The following is a 17195-nucleotide window of genomic DNA, read 5'->3' on the forward strand; positions in this document are numbered from 1 at the left end:
TGATTGAGAAGTAACAGTTTAAATTTGATATATAAGCTAAATAGACAGGAAAACACACAACCTGTGACAGGTGAGAACGGTTTACCAGTCCGGAGGACAAATTGATGGATGACACAGAGTGAACGCTGGTCTCTGTAGCTGGTGGTGGCAGTCTCCTTTCAACAGTTAACTGATGTGAGCCACAGTGTGGGTGTTGGGCTGAAGCCAGTATGGATCACTTCAAAATCTCTGTGCACTGGAGAGCCTGTTTTAACCTTTACACAGACAGTTGGTTTACATTTGGGTCATGAGATCGAATCGTATCAGGGTTAGAAATGTGTTGTTTCATGGTCTGTGCTAGAGACATGTCCTTGAAAGAGATAACAGGCCTGTCCTGTGTTTGTCAGCCAGCAAGCTGCTATGGAAGCTTTCTTCATAACAAAGAGAGAGGATGAGCTTTTTTATTTTACATGAATTACTGAAAATTTTATCAGGTTATTAGACAGTGATTTCTTATTGTCTGTTATTGGACTGGACTTGTCTCCAATCTGTACCAGGTGGGAGGGGTAACATTTGGGAACTCTCGATTCTCCACCAATTCCCATTCCCCTTCTTTCCTGTGGATAACGGAGGTGTCACTGTGAGTAATGTGCAAGTCAGTAAGAATTGTCAGCAAGGATTAATCAGCACTTTCTAATTGGAGATGTTAATTATTGCAACTCTCACACACTGAATTGTAGAGTTCATATCAAAGACCAAATTGGGATTGAAGTAAAAGTTCAGAATTTTGTTGTAAACTAATTTCTGATAAGAGTTCCTGAATTATGGGGAAAGATCAGAGACAGCGGTTCTTAAAGGGACACTGCAGCCCTGAGAACACAACCAACTATAGATCCAGAATATTAAACTCCAGCCCAGTTACAGGGATTATTAACATCAGCAGAAACAAATCCAATTGTCAGAATGAACATGGATCAGTCCTGGATGTGATTAACAGCAGCAACAACAGAATCCAACTCATTCAGTCACTTATGAACTCGCTGGTGTCTCAGCAGGAACGATAATTGAGTGAATCCCTTCTCACACTTGGAGCAGGTGAATGACCTCTCCCCAGTGTGAACTCGCTGGTGTCTCAACAATAAAGCTGACAGAATGAATCCCTTCCCACACTAGGAGCAGGTGAACGGCCTCTCCCCAGTGTGAACTCGCTGGTGTGCTTTGAGCTGGGCTGAAGATCTGAATCTCTTTCCACAGGAAGTACAGCTGAACGGTTTCTCTCCAGTGTGAATTCGCTGGTGCTTCAGCAGCTCAAAGGACCCAGTGAAACCTTTCCCACACTCGGAGCAGGTGAACGGTCTCTCCCCAGTGTGAACCCGCTGGTGTCTCAGCAAGCAGGCGGACTGAGTGAATCCCTTCCCACACTCAGAGCAGGTGAATGGTCCTCCCCCAGTGTGAACTCGCTGGTGTCTCAACAGGGCAGATAACTGAGTAAATCCCTTTCCACATTCAGAGCAGGTGAATGGTCTCTGCCCATTGTGAACTCGCTGGTGTGTCAACAGGTTGGATGACTGAGTGAATCCCTTCCCACACTCGGAGCAGGTGAATGGTCTCTCTCCAGTGTGAACTCGCTGGTGTACTTTGAGGTGGAATGAAGACCTGAATTGCTTTCCACAGGAAGTACAGCTGAACGGCCTCTCCTCAGTGTGAATTTTCTTGTGTCTCAGCAGGACAGAGGACTCAGTGAATCCTTTCTCACATTCAGGGCAGGTGAAGGGCCTCTCCTCAGTGTGAACTCGCTGATGTCTCAACAGGTAGGCTGACTGAATGAATCCCTTCCCACAGTCGGAGCAAGTAAATGGTCTCTCTCTAGTGTGAATTCGCTGGTGTGCTTTGAGCTGGGCTGAAGATCTGAATCTCTTCCCACAGGAAGTACAGCTGAATGGCCTCTCCTCAGTATGAACTCGCTGGTGCTTCAGCAGGTTAGAGGATGCAGTGAATCCTTTCCCACATACAGGGCAGGTGAACGGCCTCTCTCCAGTGTGAAGTCGCTGGTGTCTCAGCAGGCTGGCTGACTGAGTGAATCCCTTCCCACACTCAGCGCAGGTGAATGGTCTCTCTCTGGTGTGAACTTGCTGGTGTCTCAGTAGGCTGGCTGACTGCGTGAATCCCTTCCCACATTCGACACAGGCAAACGGTCTCACCCTAGTGTGACTGTGTCGATGAATTTCCAGCTGGGATGGGTAATTGAATTCTTTCCCACAGTCCTCACATTTCCATGGTTTCTCCATGGTGCATGTGACCCTCTCTCTCTTTAAGTTTGATGATCAGTTGAAGCCTCATCCAGAGAATGCGTGCACAGTTTCTCCCCACTGTGAATGGTGTGATTTGGTGTTTTTTTCAGACTATGTAACTGGTTAAAGTTCTTTCCACAGTCAGTTCACTGGAGCACTCTTACTCGGGTGTGGCTGTGTCTCGGTGCTTTCCCAGTCACCCTGATGTTTGAAATCTTTTGCCACAGACAGAAGATAAATATTTCTTCTAGATTCAAAGTCTGATGAATTGAGTGACTCTATCAGATCTTGATGCGATGTTTGGTTTCAATCTCCCGTGTGCAAATTCTCCCCTTCTAATTCTCTGTAAGAGGAGCTAACAAAGGTCATCACTGTCAGTGCAGGATAGAAATTCAGAACAGACGATTCTACTTTCAATGGATCATTGTTTCCCTTCTTCTTCCCCCAAAGCTGCAAATCTCCATCCCAAACACTCTCCCTCTTCCCTGTGCTGAAATCCAAACTGAGTTTTGGACAATTATTTCTGTGTCTTTTGAACAAATTTGTCCAACTGGAGATAACAATATGCTTGGTCATTCACTTCAGTCATTACTCGTGACAAAACATTAATCTGAAACCCCCTGACTGACCATACAGAATAGCAGACGTGAACCTTGTGTCCAAAACTTACTGGGTGGAGATTTAATGAGTGATCGTGAAGGTGGCTTCTCCAAACCTCCCAGGGTTTCCTTCCTTCCTTCTCTCCCTCTCTAACTGAGTTAAACCTGTGGAGGCCATGTCATTGAGTGTATTGAAGACCATGATAGATAGGTTCTTGATTGGTAAGGGAATCAAAGGTTACGGGGAGAAGGCGGGAGAATGGGGTTGAGAAACTTATCAGCCATGATTGAATGGCGGAGCAGACTCGATGGGCTGAATGGCCTATTTTCTGCTCCTATGTCTTATGGTCTTATCAGTCTCATGGCCCATTCTGGTTCCTGCTTCTCTTCCTGATGACTAATTAACTCCAATTAAACACTAAGAAGACTGAAGGCACTGTTCTCAGTCCCTGCTCAAATCTCCATTCCCAGATACCAACTCCATCCCTCGCCTTGGGAACAGTCTGAGATTAAACCTGTCTGTTCACAACCTCAGTGTGACATTCGATCTCGAGATGATCTTCTGACCTCATATCTGTGCCATCACTAAAATCGCCTGTTGGCACCCGACCTCACCCTGTCTCAGTGCATCTGCTGCTGAAACCCTCATCGCTGCCATTGTTACCTCCAGACTTGGCTAATGCAACACACTCCTGGCAGGTCGCCCACATTCTATCTTCTGTAAACTTGACACCATTCAAACCTCTACTGTCCGTGCCTTAACTTGGAGCAAGATTCCTCACACCCCTCTGCTTCCCGACCTGCCTTGGCTCCCGGTCAAGCAACAATTTGATTTTAACATTCTCATCCTTGTTTTCAAATCCTTCCATGGCCTTGCCCCACCCGCAGCCCCCCGCCCCACTGCACCCACCTCTCTAATCTCCTCAGCCCCACAACCCTCCAAGATACCTACATGGCTCTTATTCTGGACACTTGTACATTCCCTATTTTAATTGCTCCAGCATTGGAGACCTTGCCTTCAGTTCCCATGTCTCCAAGCTCTGAAATTCTCTCCTGACACTTCTCTCACTGTCTACCTCAATTTCCTCCTTTACGACACTTGAGTATTAATAAAAAAGACATTCTGTCAAAACATTTTATCTTGTACTCATCAGGACAGACACACGAATACCAAATTTCAAAGATTTATCAGTTGGGCTCATAATGTGGCTCACTTACCCTTGCTCGAAGCTATATATATTTATACACAGGGATCTGTCCTCTGCAGGCAGAAGGAACAAGTCCAGGCATGGGTTCTTTTCTTGAATTAAACAAAGGCATGGGGATTGATATCTCCCTGTAGCATTCTCCATGGGAAGGACCCACCAGAGCTGACTGGCCAGCCAATCAGCACCCTTTTCTCATGCATATAAATTGTTGTTCCCTTTGAAATTTGACATTCTTGCATCTGTCCTGAGTGCAAAACAAAATGCTTCCACAGCTTGTCCCTTTTTTCAGTAATACTCAAGTTCTGTACAACCAAGCAACTGTTTAACACTACTTAAAACTCTTTGCCCAAGCTTTTGGTCACCTGTCCTAATATCTCCTGATATGTCTAGATGTCACACTTTGTTTTATAATTTCCCTGTGAAGCTCACTGGGATGACTTATGATGTTAATAGAAGTTGTTGTTGTTTCTGACAGTTACCCTGATCTCCTGTTTTACAACAACCCATTGATTTCACACCAAACTCTATCTCTGATTCATTGTCCCTCCTGCAGGTCATTCATCCGGGTCTGAAGCCACTGTAAAGATGGCGCCCACGCATGTGCCCTGTTAGATCTTGCCCCCTATAAAGATGGCGGCCGCACATGCGCTCTCTTACTTCTTGTCGTCCAGCTTCGTGAAACGTGTTACAGATGGTACCTTACCGGGGCTTTGGGGCCAACACTGTGAGTTTATGAAGCCTTCCAACCCACACACCGAACCTATCCATTTTTACGGCTTTATTTTCTGCTCTGAACCCGCACTCGGTCTTTGTAAAATTCGTAATTTAAATCCGTTCGCTCGAACTCTAGTCTGTTTCCGGAGATTGCGCATGCTCCAGTTTACAATGATTAACCGCAGCTCCAGACCAATAAGAAAAGGAGGGCGGGGCAGGAGGACCTCCAGCCGTACGCTGGTCCTTCAGCCAATCAGAGTGAATAAGGGGCGGAGCCGGCTGTGAGTAGGGCATGCGCAGTGTGGGTGGGCGAACCGGTCGGGTTGAAAGTCCAGCGGGTGAGAAAGGGTCGAGTGCAGGAGAGGAATGGAGCCGGAGGGCGGACTGGGAGGATTCACAAACACCCGGTGTAGGACTCCAAACCCGGATTAGAAACTCCCGGAGCCCAGTTTACACCGAGTGTTTGGAAACTCCTTTTCCAGGGGGTTAGAAGGGGAGGATTTACACACAGCAAACTCAAACCAAGAGAAATGATTGTCTCTAAAACAAAATCAGAAATACCTGGAAAAACTCAGCAGGTCTGGCAGCATCGGCGGAGAAGAGCAAAGTTCACGTTTCGAGTCCTCATGACCCTTCAACAGCCCTAAGTAGAAATAGGAGAGGGGTGAAATATAAGCTGGTTTAAGGGGCGGGGTGGGGGGGGGCTGTTGTTGGGACAAGCAAGCAGTGATAGGAGCAGATAACCAAAAAATGTCACAGACAAAAGAACATAGAGGTGGTGATATTATCTAAAAGAATGTGCTAATTAAGAGTGGAGGGCAGGACAAGCAAGGTAGCTCTAGTGGAGGTGGGGTGAAATAAACGCTAGGTGGGATACATTTAAAAATAATGGAAATAGGTGGGAAAAGAAAAATCTATATAAATTATTGGAAAAAAAAGGGAAGGGGAAGAAATGGAAAGGGGGTGGGGATCGAGGAGGGAGCTTAAGATCTAAAGTTGTTGAACTCAATATTCGGTCCGGAAGGCTGTAAAGTGCCTAGTCGGAAGATGAGGTGCTGTTCCCCCAGTTTGCGTTGAGCTTCACTGGAACAATGCAGCAGGCCAAGGACAGACATGTAGGCAAGAGAGCAGGGTGGAGTGTTAAAATAGCAAGCGACAGGGAGGTCTGGGTAATGCTTGCGGACAGACCAAAGGTGTTCTGCAAAGCGGTCACCCAATCTGCGTTTGGTCTCTCCTATGTAGAGGAAACTTCATGGGGAGCAACAAATGCAGTAGACTAAGTTGGGGGAAATGTGAGTGAAATGCTGCTCCGCTTGAAAGGAGCGTTTGGGCCCTTGGACGGTGAGGAGAGAGGAAGTGAAGGGGCAGGCGTTGCAAATTTTGCATTTATATGGGGAGATGCCATAGGTGGGGGTTGAGGAGTAGGGGATGATGGAGGAGTGGACCAGGGTGTCACGGATGGAATGATCGCTATGGAATGCTGCCGGCGGGGGGGGGGTGGGGGGAAGGGAAGATGTGTTTGGTGGTGGCATCATGCTGGAGTTGGCGGAAATGGCAGAACAGTTCTGAAGATGCTATCTTCAAAAACAGTTCCTCTGACATGTCCTCCTTCTTTAACCAAGGTTTTCCACCCACGGTAGTTGACAGGGCCCTCAACCATGTCCGGCCCATCTCCCGCGCATCCGCCCTCACGCCTTCTCCTCCCTCCCAGAAACATGATAGGGTCTCCCTTGTCCTCACTTATCATCCCACCAGCCTCTGCATTCAAAGGATCATCCTCCGCCATTTCCTCCAACTCCAGCATGATGCCACCACCAAAAATATCTTCCCTTCACCCCCCCCGGAAGCACTCTGTAGGGATCGTTCCCTCCGTGACACCCTGGTCCACTCCTCCATCACCCCCTACTCCTCAACCCCCACCTACGACACCTCCCCATGCAAATGCAAAATATGCAACACCTGCCCCTTCACTTCCTCTCTCCTCACCGTCCAAGGGCCCAAACACTCCTTTCAAGTGAAGCAGCATTTCACTTGCATTCCCCCAACTTAGGCCACTGCATTTGTTGCTCCCAATGCAGTTTCCTCTACATTGGAGAGACCAAACGCAGACTGGGTGACCGCTTTGCAGAACACCTTCGGTCTGTCCACAAGCATTACCCACACATCCCTGTCACTTGCCATTTTAACACTCCACCCTGCTCTCTTGCCTACATGTCTGTCCTTAGCTTGCTGCATTGTTCCAGTGAAGCTCAACGCAAACTGGAGGAACAGCACCTCGTCTTCCGAGTAGGCACTTTACAGCCTTCCGGACTGAATATTGAGTTCAAAACTTTAGATCTTGAGCTCCCTCCTCCATCCCCACCCCCTTTCCATTTCTTCCCCCTCCCTTTTGTTTTTTCCAATAATTTATATAGATTTTTCTTTTCCCACCTATTTCCATTATTTTTAAATGTATCCTACCTAGCGTTTATTTCACCCCACCTCCACTAGAGCTACCTTGCTTGTCCTGCTTTCCACTCTTAATTAGCGCATTCTTTTAGATAATATCACCACCTTCAACATTTCTTTGTTGTTTTGTCTGTGACATCTTTTGGTTATCTCCTCCAATCACTGCTTGCTTGTCCCAACAACGCCCCCCCCACCCCCCCCGCCTCTTAAACCAGCTTATATTTCAACCACTTCCTATTTGTACTTGTTCTGTTGAAGGGTCGTGAGGACTCGAAACGTGAACTTTGCTCTTCTCCGCTGATGCTGCCAGACCTGCTTAGTTTTTCCAGGTATTTCTGTTTTTGTTTTGGATTTCCAGTATCTGCAGTTTTTTGTTTTTATAAACATTTGTCTCTTCTCAATTTCTATCCTGGACTGACAGGGGTGGATGTTTTTTATAATCTCCTTCCTTGCAGAATATTCAATGTGAAGGATTTGCCGACAGGGAACCTCAAACCAAACATTACATCAAGATCTGACGGAGTCACTCGATTCATAAGAATTTGAATATCGTCAGACTTTGACAGTGGAAGGAAAAAGGTTTGTCTGTTCTGTTTGTGGGAAAAGGTTTCAGGTGTCACTGTGACTGGAAATGCACAAGATTTTCAAAATCCTGGTTAGGTCGCACCTCAACCACTGGGTCTGTGCTGACTTGCTGTAGAGCAATCCAGTCAGTCTAATTCCCCTGCTGTATCCCCAATGCAAGTTTATTTCCTTTCAGTGCCGATCCAATCTCCTTTTTAAGTTATTGATCATCAGCATATTTTTCCTGGTTTTATACACATTGTATCTGTTTATGAACCCTATCCTCATATATTTTCCAAACTGCTTTCTCAGTATGTCCTGTCACCTTCAAACATCTGTGCACATAAACCCCTAGTCCCCACCCGCACCCCCCCCACAGCTGCCCCCGCCCCTGAACACTCTGAGACTGTCCCATTAAATATCTGTTGCGTCTCCCTATTTCTTCTGCCAGTATTCATCATCTCACTGTGAAAGTTATATTCCCTGGAATTTAGAAAATTAAGGAAGATTTCCTCGAAGTGTTCATGATATTAATTGGAAATGGAGTGGTGAATGGAAGGGAACAATTTCCATTGGTTGGAGAATCCAGGACTGAGGAACATGGTCTAAAAATTAGAGCCAGACTTTTCAGGAGTGAGATTAGGAAAATCATCTTCAGGTAAAGTTGGGAGAAGTTTGACATTCACATCCTGAATTGGCAGTTCGTGCTTGATCAATGTTCAGTTTCAATCTAACGTTGATAGATCTTTGCTAACCCAAGGTATAAATTAAGGGACATGAGACAAAGGGTCACAGTTCAGCCATGATCTGATTGCATGGTGGGATTGGCTCGATGGGCTAAATAGCCAACTGCTAGAATCCTCGAAACTTAGAGCACAGAAGGAGGCCATTCAACCCTTTGTGCTTGTGCTGTCTCTTTGAAAGAGCAGTCGTGTTTAGCCCCACACACCCACTTTCTGTTGTTAACCCTGTAAGTTCCTCAATCTCAAATCTCTGTCAGCTCCCTTTTAAAATTTCTGGTAGAATCAGTTTCCAGCACCATTTCAGGTAGAGTGTTCCAGATCCTGACAACTCTCTGTTGGTGCAGAACCTGCTGAAATCGATGTTGAGTGTGGAAGGTTGTAAATTGCTGAATTGAAAGATGAGCTGCTGTCCCTCCAGCTCCCATTGAACTTCATTGGAACAGTGCAGGAGGCCGAGGACAGAGAGGTCAAAGTGTGAGTGGGGTGGAGACAAGTGACCAGAAGCTCAGGGTCAAGCTCACAGACTGAACGGAGGTTGTTCCACAAAGTGATCACCCAACCTATGTTTGGTCTTCCCAAAGTAGAGCAGATCGCATCATGAGCAGTGAATACAGTAACTAAACTGCAAGAAGTACAAGTAAATCACTGTTTGGTTTCATCTTGCAAAATCTTGACAACAGGCAGAAGAAAAATACTTTATTTGAAGAACAAAGGTTACAAAATAAAGCAAACAAATTATCAGAACATTAAATTCTATCCCAGTTAAAGGATTTATTAGCATCAGCAGAAACAAACCCCAACTGTCAGAATAAACATGGTTCAGTCTTGGATGTGATTAACAGCAGCAATAACAGCAGAATCCAACTCCTACAACCACCTGTGAACTTGCTGGTGTCTCTGCAATTGGATGATCAATTAAACCCTTTCTCACACGCGGAGCAGGTGAACAGCAGTGTGAACTCGCTGGTGCGTGTCCTAGAGATGGTTTCCCATGCATCAGCTGTCCTTGTATTCTGGATGGTCTGAGCTGTGATTTGGGCCAATTCTGTCAACATGCTGGTTGCATTGCAGATTTACATAGTCCGTTTCCCAAACCCCATCTTTCTCTCCTGCCACATAGACCAGAGTCTTGTGTAGGCCCAGACTGGGTGGCTGGTTCCCTTCCCTGAAGGACATTAGTGAACCAGGTGGGTTTTTATGACAATCCAGCAGTTTTCATGGTCACTTTTTCCTGGTGCCGGCCCCACAAATTCCCAGATTCATTCAGGTCAGTCTCAGAACCTGCGTTGTGCTTTGTGGGTTCTCTCGCACTCTCTTTTGTCTGTTTTCAATTAATTTCACGGGGTTTTAGAAAGGGAGGGAAACTGAAGCATGTGTTCAGCCTGTGGGCAAGGATTCAGCCGATCATCTGGCCTGTCAAAACATAAATGCAGTAATAATTGAGAGAATCCATGGGAATGGAGAAGGGGTCCTGTTACCAGCCTGATTTTGAAACTCATTGGCGCAGTCACACTTTGGAGAGACCATTCACCTGCTCCGAGTGTGGAAAGCATTTCTCTCATTTATCCAACCTGCTGAGACACCAGCGGGTTCACACAGGGGATAGACCTCTTAAATGTCCCGTCTGTTGGAAGTGCTTTAGTTCTGGTGCCTAACTGCCTTTTTTATATTATTCATTCATGGGATGTGGGTGTCACTGGCTGGGCCAGCATTTATTGCCCAAAATGGCAGATTTCCTTCCCTAAAGGGCATTAGTGAACCAGGTTGATTTATTTTACAACAATAAACAGTTACATCAGATATTTAATTACAGATTTTTATTGAATTTAAATTTCACCATCTGCAGTGATGGGATTCGAACTCACGTCCCCAAAACGTTCCCCTGAATTTCCAAAATACAAACCTAGCGACAATACCACTCTGCTCTTGACCCACCACCCACTACCACCTCCTCCACCCCAACCTCCAAGAGTCACAGCCCTCTGTTTGAGAACCCCTGCTGTAAATTCGGGCCAAGGTTTTTGTTTGCAGTCTTCTCTCTGCAAATTCTCTCCCTTCAATATCCTGCAAATGGAGTTTACAGAATTATTCACTGTCAGTACAGGATAGAAATTCAGAACAGTTCTCGGACAATTCTCATTGCTATGGAACATTTTTTTCCTCTATTGTTCCCCCAAAGCTGCGAATCTCCACCCGACACACTCTCCATCTTCACTCTGCTGAAATCCAAACCCATTGCACCATCTCCACCATTTCCTTCTTCCACTCCCAGTTTTCTCCCTCCCTGTACTCTGGCTGGGTTCAGTTCTCCAGCTCCTGTGACTCTTATTCAGGTCCTCAGACTGACCCCAGCTGCTGTCCAGTGGAACACAGGAGGGGACTCGCTGTTGGATCTTATTCAGATCCTAAAGCCACTCACCCAGTTCCTGACCCCGTGGCGGGCGGTCAGGGATTGGCCTCCCAGCAGTGTCTGAATCTCTGTGAGATTAACTAAGTGGGCTGGAGAAAGACTCGGTTTGAGCTGTGACACTGCTGGAGGAATGGAGAGCTGGGGATGACCATGAAAGTAACAAAGTTTAAAAACAATAGCGCCCAACATGGGGCTCAAAAAGATTAAGGGACACATGTTCTACCAACTAAGCAGATCAGGTATTTAGAATTTAGAAATGCAATACCCATATCTCTTACCACAGTGAGATAACTGTCTGACTGCAATGGGACGGAAAGGAATTGACCACCAGAAGCCCAAGGGTCCAATGCTTTCCACTCAATCATCAATAACATCATTCACAGCTTCTGCTTCTTAGCTGCACCTCCTTCCAAGCATTTTGATCCATTTTCCTTAGGATTTTTCCTGCGTTTAATATTTACCTGCTTTGTGACCTCATTTTGATATCGGATTCGCTTCTATATCCAACACAAATTGAATTGCAAACCTGTTGGACAAACAATGCGAAACAAGTCAATTAATAACACAAATCCCATGGTGCTCATTTTCAGATTCACAACAGTCGGATTTTCAATAAAATGAAGGAATTTTACAGTGAAAGGATTTAGAAAGTTGATGTTTCTTCATTTGTGACTCTCTCACTCGGGTATTCTGTAAATGCTGCTCGGAGGTTTAGTGACCGGGATATAATCTACCTGCATTTTCCTGAGCCTGTGCTCGGTGCATTGGGAGGTTTGGCCTGGGTTGGAGTATCTTGCATCCCAGGGATGGGCAGTAACCCGCTGATTGAAGCTGCAGTCACTGCTTTCTGCTGGCAGCGGGTGATTGGAGAGTGCGGGGCCGGAATATTGCTGCTTCTCTGCTTTTCCCTGTCTTACTCACTGTGGAGCTGAGGAAGAGAGAATAATTGATGGGTTTGTTTAAAGCTAGTAATTTCATGGATTTCTAATGGGTTATATGAAGGTGCATAGTAGTTCCAAATCTATTCACTATATGTTTGACAGAAAAGTTAATTTTTAAAAAGTGTTCATGTGGGAACTCACTGGATAACTGCAGAGTTGACAACATTTTGGGGATATTTTCTTGCATCTCAAATACCCATTGACAACAGAACTGTGTGACAATGAATGCTGATGGGGAGAAAAACAGTGAAAAGTGCATCCCTACATGGTTTAGAACCATCAACCTTTCAGTCAACAGGCAAATGTGCTGACCAATTGTTCCACATAAAGTGAGATAAGCTCCAACTGTAGGGTATCCAAACCAGGGTGTGACTAAGTCAAATCTTCAAACTGACACTACCCAAATGTCAATCGTTCTGTTAGATTTACTCTTTCAAAATAATCTTTTGGACATTCATTGTGGATACATGGAAACAGTCTGATCTCAACCACTGCAGACACATCCATGTCACCGGGAACCAGCTCTTCTATAACCGGTGCCGCCTCCCGTCAAGCCTTTCACTGTCTTGTCTGTTACCAAGTATTCTGATTGTCCCGAAGCCGATATTAGGTTTGAATTCCTGATGTGCGGTAACGAGAATCCTTTCAACGTCTCAGATCAGTTAATTTCACTGATAACATCAGAGTCAATGTTCCAGCATCTTAAAGAAGGGAAAGGTGCCTTGACTCTCTCTGGTCAGTCGGACAGTTCAGCCTTCATTTTCCTCGGATTCCATTCCTCAAAGGGGATTTTCAATTTTCTCCTTGAGTTCCCTGACCACATCTGACAGCATCTTTGGATTGAGAGGCGTAATTAACATTCCAGATGCAGTGCAGTTCTGACGAAAGGTTACAGACCTGAAATGAAAATGATGTTTTTCTCTCTCCACAGAAGCTACCAGATCTGCTGAGAATTCCAGCATTTTCTGTTTTTATTTCAGATAGCCAGAATCTGCAGTATTTTGCTTTTCTTTACCTGATTAGTGAAACATATAAGATCCTGAGGGTACTTGACAGGGCCATTGTGGAGAGGATGTTGCCTCTTGTGGGAGAATCTAGAACTCGGGATCGCTGTTTAAAAACAAGGGGTCACCCATTTAAAACAGAGATTAGCATTTTCTTTTCTCTGAGGGTCATGAAACTTTGGAACTCTCTTCCTGAAAAGGCTGTGGAAGCAGAATCTTTGAATATTTTTAAGGCAAAGGTGGATATATTCTCTGTATGCAAGGGGCTGATAGGTTATCAGGGATAGGCGGGGTACAGATTACAGGCTACTATCAGATCAGCCATGATCTTCATAAATGGCAGAGCAGGCTTGAGGGGCTGAATGGCCTACTCCTGTTCCTTGCTCTTATGTAGTGCTAAGAATGTGGAACCCATTACCAGTAGATTTCAAGATCCATGTCTGAGCTGAAAATGTGTAGGTAAATTCACACTGTAAACAGATTGTTCACCAGCTAAAATTGGGAAGGGATTCACTCTCACCCCATTTACTGACACAGGTACACAGTCTTGTTGATGGGAGACTGTTCAGATATTTCACGTGTGCAAAGGGCTTTATTCAGTTTTCCCACAAGTTAACACTCCAACTTTAAAAGTTCAAAAGATTTGATCCACAATCAGAGCAGGGATGCTTGCAAGACACGGTTTAAATATTCCATGTATAAGGGGAAAAGTCAATAGCTCACCCCATCTGCTGAGACTCCATTGAGTTCAGATTTAACTGCAGGAGTTTGTTCTGCAGTTCATTACATCCAGGAGAGAATTGTGGTGGTGCCCGGAGCAATTTGGCCACTGCATCAAATAATTCAACAATTTTATGTCTTGCCCCTATGGTATCTGTAGTATTCTGATTACAGGACAGAGGATTTTGTTCTACAATGTGGTTTTTCAATGGCGGAGCGGTCACCCAGCTTTCACTGTGAGACAGAATGTGCCCTATCCTCACAACAGATGCGTGAAATATAAGCTGGTTTAAGGGGGGAGGGAAGGGGGTTGGGGGTGTGGTTGTAGGGACAAGCAGTGACAGGAGCAGATAATAAAAAGATGTCACAGACAAAAGAACAAAAGAATACAGAGTTGTTGAAGGTAGTGAAACCAGGTTTTAGTAAACACCTTGTCAAACACCAGGAGAGAAATGGAAAGCAATGAAGGTGAACAAGGCCTACAACCACACCACCACCCCCCCCCCCCCCCCCCCCCCCCCCCCCCCCCCCCCCCCCCCCCCCCCCCCCCCCCCCCCCCCCCCACCTTAAACCAGCTTATATTTCAACCCTCTCCTTATATGCTCTCAGTTCTGTGGAAGATTCATGAGGACTCGAAACGTCAACTCTTTTCTTCTCCGCCGATGCTGCCAGACCTGCTGAGTTTTTCCAGGTAATTCTGTTTTTGTTTTGGATTTCCAGCATCCGCAGTTTTTTGTTTTTATTGTTATATATGGGGAGAGAATGTCGAGCAGAGCAAACTAACAGAGTTAGTGGGTGTGTGAGGAGGAATGGAGCCAGCGGAGTGGGCAGGGAGGCTTCATAAAGACACAGTGTAGGCCGCAGACCCCAAATAACAAGGTACCGGTCTTGTGTTTGCGGATGACGGGCCGAAAAAGTCTGGATTTCTCCCTTCGCCAGGCCCTGGGTAACGGCCGCCATCTTTATAGGGGGCAATGTGCAGCAGCGCGCATGCGCGGTCATCCTGGTCCAGGTAGCAGGAGGAGAGAATATTGTGAATTTCTATCCTGGACTGACGGGGATGGATTTTGGAAACTCCTTTAACAGGGGGTGAGAAGGGGAGGATTTACACACAGCAAACTCAAACCAAGAGAAACGTTTGTCCTTTCAGAATTTCTGTCCTGGACTGACAGTGATAGATTTTGTGAACTCTGTTTACAGGGTGTTAGAAGAGGAGGGGAAACTTGAGGGAGATGAGAAACTAAAACCAAACATCACATCAAAACCTGAAAGTCATTTGTTTCAACAGGACCTGAATATCACGATCCATTGAATGTAAGCATTGAGTTCCAGGTCACTACCAGTCACTGGATAAAAAAATCTCTTCCTGGCATCCCCCTTGTGGATCTTGCCTAAAACCTTAAACTTATGTCCCTGAGTCCTCACATAACCAGGTAATGGGAACAGCTTTTATTTAACAACCTTTCATAATCCTGTACACCTCTATCAATTTTCCCCTCAGTCTCCTTTACTCCAAGGAGAACAACCCCAGTTTCTCAAACCTAATCTTACAATTAAAATTCCTCATCCCTTGAAACATTCAGGCCAATCTCCTCAGTTCCCTCATATCCTTCATAATGTGTGTTGATCACTGGTTTGTACAGACCCAGATGTTCTGTGTCCGTATTTGTGACATCATCACACATCAACAATTACACTGTGACATCATCGCACATGGACAATTACACAGTGACATCACCCCGCTACCCGGGTATTTCCTCAACTGGGTGATTTTTCTCTGACTCCAGTGCTTCTGGTATCTTTCCAGCTGCAGGCTCCAGCAGGAGAGTTTAAAGTTGAAAACTGAAACTGTTTCAGAGTTGACTGTTTTTCACCATCCACGTACAATTTAGAGCTTTTAGTTCTATGTTCTGTATCTGCTTATCTGAGAGAGGTTCCATGGCTCTGCTTTACTGTGGATCTGAGTCCGTGTCCATCTGTTGCTCTGTTTCACCTCTGCCTTCCCTGATCACCTCTCTGCCATTTTTAACTTCCCCTGTCTCCAATAATGGATGTATTTGAGTTATGTTTAGTATTTTACTGTTACTTCTGCCGACTGTCTAAATGAAGTTTCCTCCGCTGCCCATCCCCTGACCATGTGCTGCTGGCTTCCCAGCTTTATCTTTCCACAGTATCTTTCACTGTCAGGAATTGTTTTTCCTGTGCTATAGTCCATTTCTCTTCCACTTCTGAGCTTATATTGACCATCAAATTTTTACCCCCCTAGGGAAGGCGATAGTTTACTGGTATTGTCGCTGGACAAGTGATCCAGAGACCCAGGGCAATATCCCAGGGACCCAGGTTCAAATCCTATTATTGCAGATGGTGGAATTTCAATGCCCTTTAGGGAAGGAAATCTGCCATCCTTACCTGGTCTGGCTGACACATGACTCCAAAGCACAGCAGTGGTTGACTCTTCACTGCCCTCTGAATGCTGGCCTAGCTAGTAATGCCCATCTGAGTAAAGAAAAATCATTCTGCACACCATGAAACATTAACTCGGTCTCTCTCCACAGATACCAGCACCTACTGCGATCCCCAGTTGCCTGTGGAGAAGATGATGTTTGACATTCTTGAACCGCTGCAGTCCCAGTGATAGTAAAGGAACAGTGATATACGTCCAAATCAACAGCAACAATTTGTATTTATTTAGCACTTTTAATGGAAGACAATGTTCCAAGGCATTTCACAGAAATGTTACAAAGCAAGGTTTGACACTGAGCCACATGAGGAGATATTAGAGCAGCTGACCAAAAGCTTGGTCAAAGCGGTGGGTTTTACAGAGTAAATTTAAAAGGGAAAATGAGGTAGAGAGGAAGAGGTTCAGGGAGTGAATTCCAGAGCTTGAGGCCTTGGAAACTGACAGAATGGGCACGAATGTGGAAGAATAAAAATCAGGAATGCTCAGGAGGCCAAATTAGAGGAGCACAGATATCTCCAAGGGTTGTGATGTTGGAGGAAATTCCAGCAACAGGGAGCAGCCATACAGGAATTTGAAAATAGGGATGGGAATTTTAAAATTTCGGTGCTTCTTAACCAGGAAGCCTTTGTAAGTCAGTGAGCACAAGGGTGATGGGTGAACAAGACTTGGTGTGAGTAAGCACACAGGCAGCAGAGTTTTGGATGGCCTCAAGATTACAGGGAGATTGAATGTGGGAGACCAGCCGGGAGCACGTCAGGATAGTTAAGTCTAGAGGTAACAAAGGAATGGATGAGAATTTCAGCAGCAGATGAGCTGAGACTGAGCTGGATTTGGGCAATGTTACTGAGGTGGAAATAGGCGGTCTTGGTGATGATGTGGATATGTGGTTGGAAGCTCATCTTGGGGTGAAATATTTCACCATGGTTGTGAACAGTCTGGTTCAATCTCAGACAGTTGTCTGGGAGAGTGATGGAGTCAGTATCTAGGGAGTGGAGTTTGTAGTGGGGACTGAAGAGAATGGCTTCAGTCTTCCCAATATTTAAATGGAGGAAATTTCTGCTCATCCAGTACTGGATGTCAGACAAGTCAGGATGGTGTGTGCCTTGGAGGGGA

The 17195-nt window shown here is 45.5% G+C and overlaps 1 pseudogene; it reads right to left on the bottom strand.

Moving 5' to 3' along the window:
* Window positions 1–1004: 1004 nt before the first annotated feature.
* Window positions 1005–12404, bottom strand: LOC121273845 (annotated as a pseudogene).
* Window positions 12405–17195: the final 4791 nt, after the last annotated feature.

This window comes from Carcharodon carcharias, assembly GCF_017639515.1.
Source record: "Carcharodon carcharias isolate sCarCar2 chromosome 27 unlocalized genomic scaffold, sCarCar2.pri SUPER_27_unloc_2, whole genome shotgun sequence".
Classification (NCBI taxonomy): Eukaryota; Metazoa; Chordata; class Chondrichthyes; order Lamniformes; family Lamnidae; genus Carcharodon; species Carcharodon carcharias.